Raw genomic sequence first — 8,774 nt, forward strand, 5'->3', positions numbered from 1 at the left:
TAAAATATATCAGTTTAAATTTCTGCTCCAATGCCACCCAACATAAGGAGAAGGAGCTGAAGGGGAAATTGGAGTGGAAAAGGATAATAGTCTTGGCCAGTTGGAGTTAAAATACTTTACTTTTGCAAACTTTACGAAACACCACATGAACAGGGCTTCCACCTAAGGCTTTGGGTGGACCCATGCAAGTGAGGCATCCTGAAGTTTAAGCTTTACCACTTTGATGCTAAATCCGTATTTAAGGTCAACTGCTATTTTACAATCTTTATATGCAATTTATTTATTTATTTAGATATAACTCACATACTATAGATTTCATCATTTTAAAGTCTATAATTCAGTGTATGTTAATATAAGATTGTGCAACCATCACCACTAGAGAGTTCCAAACATTTTCATCACCTCTAAAAGAAAACCTGCACTGGTAGCAGTCACTCCTTACTCCCTGTTAGCCCCAGCCCCTGTCAATCATGAATGCACTATTTCTATGGATATGCTCATTCAGGACATTTCATATGGATCATATAATATTTGGCCTTTTGTGTTGGTTGGCTTCTTTCACTTAGAATGCTTTCAAGGTTTATCCATGTTGTTGCATGCATCAATGTTTCAATCCTTTTTGAGCCCAAATAATATTCCACTGTATTGATATACTAGGTTGTATTTATCTATTCCTCTGTTCATGAACATTTGTATTGTTTTCAACTCTTTGGCTATTATCTACAGTACTGCTGTGAACATTTGTATCCAAGTTTTTGCATGGGCATACATTTTCATTTCCCCTGAGTAGATACTTAGACATGGAATTGCTGAGTCATATGGCAACTTTATGTCTAGTTTTTTAAGGAACTACCAAACTGTTTTCCTAAGTATCTGTGCTATTTCATATTCCTACCTGCAGTGCATGAGAGTTTGAGTTTTTCCACATCCTTACCAACACTTTTTATATTCTGTCATTTTTTATCATAGCCTCCCTAGTGGGTATGAAATGCCATTTCAGTGTGGTTTTGATTTGCATTTCCCTAATGATTAATGACATTGAGTATCTTTTCATGTATTTGTTTGCTATTTGTGTATTTTCTTTGGAAAAAAAAGAAGTCTATTCAAATACTTGTGTTAATTTCTAATTGAGTTACTAATCTACTTATTGAGTTGGAAAAGCTCTTTGTATATTCTAATACTATTCTCTTCTCATGTACATTATTTGCAAATATTGTCTCCCACATGTGAGTTGTTTTTCACTTTCTTGAGATTCTACAAGTCTTGTACTTCTTTGTTACATTTATGCCTAAGTATTTTTTTGGATGCAATTGTAAATGGAATTTGTTTCTAAATTTTGTTTTAATATTATTCATTGCCTGTATATAGAAGTGAATTGATTTTTGTATGTGGTTCTTGTATCTTTTAAGCTTGCTGAACTGACTTATTAGCTATAATAGCTTTGGATTTTTTTTGCATAGAAATTCCTTATGATTTTCTCTGTACAAGATCCTGTCATCTACAAACAGATAATTTTGTTTTTTCTTTCCAATCTGGTTGCTTTTCATTTCTTTTCCTGTCTAATTTTCCCAACCTTGCGTTTCTGGGATAAATTTCACTTGGTCATGGTGTATATATTACTTTGTATGTCACCAAATCAGTGTACTAGTATTTTCTTGAGAATTTTTGTGTCTATATGTATATAGCTTTCTTTTGTGTAATGTGTCTTTGTGACTTTGGTTTTGAAAATGAGTTGAGAGGAGTTTCCTTGTTTTCTTTCTTTTTTTTTTTTCTTTTTTCTTTTTCTGTTCTGTTTTTTTTTTTTTTTTTTTTTTTGATTCGTGAAGAATTGGAATCAAATAATTAATTGGAATTAAATAATTCTTTAACTGTTTGGTAGAACTCAGCAGTGAAGCCATCTGGTCCTGGGTTTTTTTTTGTGGAAAGTTTTTGGTTACTAATTTAATCACTTCTTTTGGTTATGAGTCTATTGTGATTATTTCCTGTTGTGTCATTTTTGGTAATTTCTATCTTTCTAATAATGTTCTCCCCACAGTGCTACAATCTTCAGCACAAAGTGTAACATCTCTGTCATAGCCCAGAGGGGAAGCCCACACCTCTGGATACTTTCTCAGAGGTCCCCAGGGGCCTGAAACCAAGGGAAGGATTACACTAAACTGAACTCTGCTTCCCAGCTCTCTGCTGGAAGAATGTTATTTGAAAACTACACAGTGGAGGATGGCGAAATCTGGAGAACTAGTATATTTATTTCATTTGTATTCTTTGAATTTGTACATTTATTAGAACATCATTTTCACATATTTTAAATTCAAACTTCAAATTTTATTTTCTTAATATATTTTCTTAAGCTTACTTAATTTTTACTTCACCTAATTTCACTCTTATGACACTTTAGCTTTTTATTGTTTTATACTTGTCATATTTTCTTTTCAAATCTTGGGGTACTTTATTAAGTAGAATTAATGGCAAATTTTATAATAGTTTATTATGTTATCTTAAAGTTTACCTTAAATAATGTCTTCTCATATTTTAAGTGCACCCCTTTTTTTAGAATGTTGCATATGCTCAAATAATGCCAAAACAAAAAGAACAAGTCACAGTTCCCGACTTTAAGAGGTTTGCTCTATTAGTAAGTGTTTCAATTGTTCTTTAAATTTCCATTTTTAACTTTTATTCCTACAGTTTTTTTTTATTATTCTCAATTTATCGGTGATGTTGTATATTAATAAACAATAACATTTTTGATGCTTACTAACATGCTGGGTACCATGCTTAGCCTGTTTCATAATTGAGCTCTATGTATTATCATGACTTAGATAATATTACCATGACTTTTATTTTGCAGATGATGAATTTAAGTTCCCAGAAATACAAGTAAATTGGCAAAGACTGTAATAGCAACTAAGAATCAAATCTGAGATGCAAAGTTGCTCTTAACCACCACACTTTTCTAATTAACATTTAATTTTAAAGCCAAGTATGGTTAACTTCTTAAACCTAATTTCAAAGACATTCTGTACCAGACAGCAATAGGCAGATCAATGCTAGAATTCTTAAAAATAAACGTGTCTTGGCTTGTAGTAATGTTATGTCAAGTGAGATGGGGCATAAATATTTTTGATTCAGACAACCTAAATCACATTATAAGCAATTTTCTCTAAACAATGTGTTTCCAAATCTGTTACGTATTTTTTGTTACATATTTAAATTCATGGTGTTCAGACAAAATAACTAGTTCATATAGAGTTAGTCTTCCATAGTTCAACTTCTCATGAACATTCTCCTCTTAAAAACTAAGCTATGGCCAGGCCCTGTGGCTCACGCCTGTAATCCTAGCACTTTGAGATGCCGAGGCGGGTGGATCACGAGGTCAAGAGATCGAGACCATCCTGGCCAACATGGTGAAACCCTGTCTCTACTAAAAATACAAAAATTAGTCAGACATGGTGGTGGGTGCCCATAGTCCCAGTACTCGGGAGGCTGAGGCAGGAGGATCACTTGAACCCGGGAGGTGGAGGTTGAAGTGACCTGAGATCACGCCATTGCACTCCAGCCTGGGTGACAAGAGCAAAACTCCATCTCAAAAAACAAAACCAAACAAAACAAAACAAAAACAAAACAAAACTAAGCGACTTGCCCAGGAATCCAAACATGATATAATTACTAGCACTGCTATTTTAGTAAAATATCTCTGTTCAAAACATAAGAGGACAGAAACAACAAGTCTATACTTACAACTCCAACTTATACCCAGAAGTCTAAAGCAACACTTACAAACCCATCTATATCTATATCTATCCAGTCTCATGTCTAACCAATCTCATCTTCTTCATCCAAATGTTTTCCTTTTTCTGTAATCATTGTTTCAGTGACTGGCATGGCCATCCACCGAGCACCCAAGTCAGAAACCTGGAAACCATGGACACTTCTTTTTTATATTTTATCTCCACCAAAATCCCTCCTGCTAAACACATTCAATCAACCCGTGTCCTTTCAATTCATACTCTCAAACAGGGGTTATTTCATTCTTACTTTTTATTGTCACAGTTATTGCCCTATTTTGAGACTTGCTTTGTTTCAGGCTGTTCTTTCTATTCCTCTGTCTCTTCAGAGCCTAACCTTCAAATTTGCCTTTCTCTCAAGTCCATTCATTCTCTGCACTGCTGCCATGATAACCCTGCCTTTTTTTTTTTTTTTTCCCCAGAATCTCTGTCACCCAGGCTGGAGTGCAGTGGCACAATCTCGGCTCACTGCGACCTCCGCCTCCCAGGTTCAAGTGATTCTCTTGCCTCAGCCCCCCGAGAAGCTGGGATTATAGACGTGAGCCACCGCGCCCGGCCAATAATCTTTTAAAAATTCAAATCTGCTCAAACAAAATTGTCAAATCTGATAGATGACATTAAGAATTCTTAGCATGGCTTATACAACCATCTCTAGTTTGGTCTCCAGTTGACTATTTATCCTCACTATTTCTTGCTTTCATAAATGGGGGTTAATGTAAGAACTTTTACATTGTTAAAGTCTTCAAGCTGTAACCACTTGTAAAGATGAATGGGGTTATACTCTTTTTTTGTTTTTGTTTTTGTTTTTTTTGAGACGGAGTCTCGCTCTGTGGCCCAGGCTGCAGTGCAGTGGCCGGATCTCGGATCACTGCAAACTCCGCCTCCCGGGTTTACGCCATTCTCTTGCCCTCAGCCTCCTGAGTAGCTGGAACTAAAGGCGCCCGTCACCTCACCGGGCTAGTTTTTTGTATTTTTTAGTAGAGACGGGGTTTCACCATGTTTGCCAGGATGGGCTCCATCTCCTGACCTAAATGGGGTTATACTCTTAATAATCAATTGTATTTTATAAATCTATGTCCACACATGCTAATTTCTATTCCTCCTAAAAAAACCTCACTCAATGTGAGTTTTTTTGTGTGTCTTTGGGACCGCTTCATGTGAGCTCATGAACATTCTTCTTGGCCATGGCTGCTGTCTAGAAACAGTTCTATTGTTCTTATCTTTCCTACTGGGAAAGTTCTTTTGTCCGTATCAAGAATTTCACAATGTTTTCCACTCTGCCACAGAGATTCAAGTCAGGTCTGGGACCTCTAAGCTTATTCCATAATATTAGATTGTATTTTTATCAGATTAATTATCCAGTTTTCTTTATTTCTTCTTTAAAAAAAAAATCCCTCTAGGAAACTACTCTTCCCTCCTCACTCTTCTTTGGGGACCTCTTTGTGCACCTTATTAAGGCCTGTAACTTAGTTTGCATATTCATTTACAGTCTTCATCATTTCACCCCCCATTTCTTGATTTCACCATAAAGTTTCCAGGGTGGACACCCTATTGCATTTTCAACATCTACCACAGTGCCTGGAACATAGACTGTACTCAAATGTTTGTTAAGTATAGACAGACTGTTCTTTCCAGTGTACACACAGAGAAGCATAATTTTGGAAGCAACAATTTACTACCTTATTTTTCCTACTTTGGTTTCGTCAGGTGAAGTTTTATTTTGAATAAATTGAAATGCTTTTTTTCAAATATTATTACTAAATTTTCAATTACAAACTATAGAAAAGTTAATATCAGTGACTGTGATCATAAAGAAAGAGACTCTTTACACTCAGTGATGTGAGTCATTAATTAGACATCTCATTTATCACAAGACCTAACTAGAAAAAACAAAGAACAAGAACTAACACAGGATTCAGGTTTTGTTAGGAAAAAAAAGTTCAAGGAACCTGTATTTAATCAAAACACACAAAACAATCTCCAGATACTGTCTGGCAACAAATTTAGAATTTGCAGAGCTGAAATGTTGATTTGCTTAGCTATAAATATTACCTTGATGAAAGACAGCCCTAACTCTGTCTTCTGCCACTTCATGTCTGATAAGAAGGTTACTATTACGTATGTTTTCTTAGGAACCCATTAAATCTAACTTTTCTGGAACCATCTAGAGAGACAAAATTATTCAATGTGAAAAGAGATATCCAGATTTTTTTTTAAGGAAAATGCCTATAAAACAAAAGTGGGGAAAAAAAGAGAGAGAGCAAGAAGAAGAGTGAACATTTTATTCAAAACTAAGGACTAATCCAACAGCTTTACAGAAAACGATAGAAAACTCCTTTTCATGTCAATGAGAATTCTGAATTCTCAAGTTTGGGCATAGGGCCCATCCTGTGATATGTTAACTAAAAGAAAAAATCTCTTTTTCAGGCATCTGCCTTCCTTTTTTTTCTATTTCCATGGCAAGCTGTTTCAAGGTGCTTCATGAAAAGCTTCTCAAAACCAATGTGCTCTAAAAGCCACAAGTTTGATGACTGATGAAAGAGTCGCAAGAGAGAGTTTTTGCATCTCCTCTTTAACAGAGATCTTGAAAAGCCAAATGACTGGGAAAGAACATGATTCATCTTGTGCAAATGCTGAAGAGTATGTTTAACTGTCACCTACTGCATTTTGCAGCAGCGCCTATTCAAAAGCTCCCCAAAAGATGCAAGTGCCATTCTGAGGAGGGAGAAAAAACTGAGTCATGATAAATATCATGCTGAACTTTCTTTCATTTGTGGAAATTGTGGGTGTTTAAATGTTACAAATAGTCACATTTCTATTCACATTATGTGAAAACACGTATAGTAAGTCCTCAACTATACAGAGCTCCCTGAAAATGAGTTATTCTGAACAGCTGAATGTTCCAGATGGCTTTGAGTTAACCCACTGAGTTCCAGCTAGAACATAGCAAATATCTTCAAAATAGACTGAATTTTGTTCATCTGAAATTTTTCAGGGCATAGACCATGCTTAAAAATGAGTCAAATTGTTAAAAGTTTCTTCTGTTAGTGTACATACTGTGTGAAGTATTTAGCACAGTTCTCTGCATAAATACCCCCAAGAAATAGTACTAATTGCTGCTACTACTTATTTTGACTACAACCACAATTTCTACAGATTCTTAATCTTTTTTGGTAAACTTTGTGTTAGAGTTAAGCCATCCTTGTATCATTTGAGAACTATCTAAAACAGAAAAGAATTAAGAAGACTAATCTCAATGAATGGGCTGTATGGTGTTATACTACAACTTTATTGTAATTCAACACCTGCAAAAGAACTAAACAGAAATATTCTGTGACTCTAATAATAAATAAGGCAAATTAGTCATTATTGCATTGACCCATTAACATGTTACACAATTCTTCTTGTGCATGAATGTCTGTTTCTTCCTTTAAGATTATTACAATTTTTGAGGTGTCTTTCCTCTGATATTTGAGAGAATTATGTCTACAGCTTAGTGGAGTGATTGACATATAGCTGGTAAAACAATGTTTGTTTAATAGTGAATTCTGAAGTCCCTTCCAATGTGCGGCATTTGTACTTGACATTGCACAGGTTTCCATGCTGCCTCTTTTTAGTTTTTGTTTTGTTTTGTTTGTTTGTTTGTTTGTTTGTAGTTTTATTAGAAGGGCAAAGTGAATAATCTTCCAAATTGTTGGACTATAGTGATTTGTATATCTTCAAGGACTAAACCATAAGTTTCTTGTGATTGGGAGCCATGTTGTATTCAACTTTATCCAACTAGAGCCATTGTGGCTTCTAATACATAGTAGCCATCCAATATTTATGGACTGAATGAACATAATACTGGTGATATTTTCTAATCATATTCTTTTTTCCCCCTTTCTCCACCATGATGATTTCATTTTCTAATCATATTCTTTTTTTCTCCATTTCTCTACCATGGTGATTTCATTTTTCTATTCCTGAAGGACTACAACTGTGAGGTTCAAGTAGATTTTTCTTTTGACCCAGCAGAGGTATTCTTTCTATAATATAGCTTATAAATAAAACACTATTATAATTATTCCCTCAATAAATAATTACAAACTAATGGTTGAGAGCAAATCTTTGGAGTAAGAAAGACACATGTTTGAAACCCAGCTCCGTCACCAACTGCTTTTGTGACTTTGGAAATGTAACGTAACTTTTCTTATCCCTTGTAAATAAAGTTTACAAAGACCTAACGGCTGTCAAGAGGATCAAGTGAATTAATTTCCATATAGGCTTTAGGAGTGTGCCTGACCTTAGTAAGGTGCTAAGTACCCCCAATGAGCCTTTTAATATCTTATGTGTGCATTATTCCCTGTAGGAACCATGTTGTAAAAAGATCAGGAAAAAACACTTTCGTCATTACAAGGTATTGCAATATTTTCTTTTTATACCACCATTTGATCTGATAGCTTTTCCTCTTTTGACTAGGTTTGTTCATTGCCTTTGATTATTTCTTTATCAATAAAGAGGTTTTGTTTGGCTTCGTTTTGGTGCCTTTAGATAAGAAATTGTTCCAGGAGCCTGATAATTCTGAAAACCTAATCTCTGAACAATTGTAGTTTTACTAATACTGTTCAGACTATTAATCACTTTTGAATCCTGTAATTTTGTCATATAGTATTTTATAAATCAATACTTCTGATTCCTTGATATTACTAACAAGTGCAGAGGAGAAAAATGAAAAACACATTTTTCTTAAGAGCTATAAATTTTGTCTTTGGTTAAACATTTTCTTTGGGTTATACTTACAGAAATGCATATATCTTACTTTACATATTTAATAATGGGCATAAAATTTTTGAGAAAAGAACTGTTGTTTGTGAGTAGTGAGACAAGACACGGCTGTGTATCACAAAAATTCATTATCAAAAAGTTCAGTTTTACTGAGCATCAAGGATCATAAGGAAAATACTACATGCATCTGAGGTCACTTTTATTAAAGTCATATTGAATTGATAT

Source organism: Theropithecus gelada, chromosome 8, assembly GCF_003255815.1.
Source record: "Theropithecus gelada isolate Dixy chromosome 8, Tgel_1.0, whole genome shotgun sequence".
In the NCBI taxonomy this organism is placed as follows: domain Eukaryota; kingdom Metazoa; phylum Chordata; class Mammalia; order Primates; family Cercopithecidae; genus Theropithecus; species Theropithecus gelada.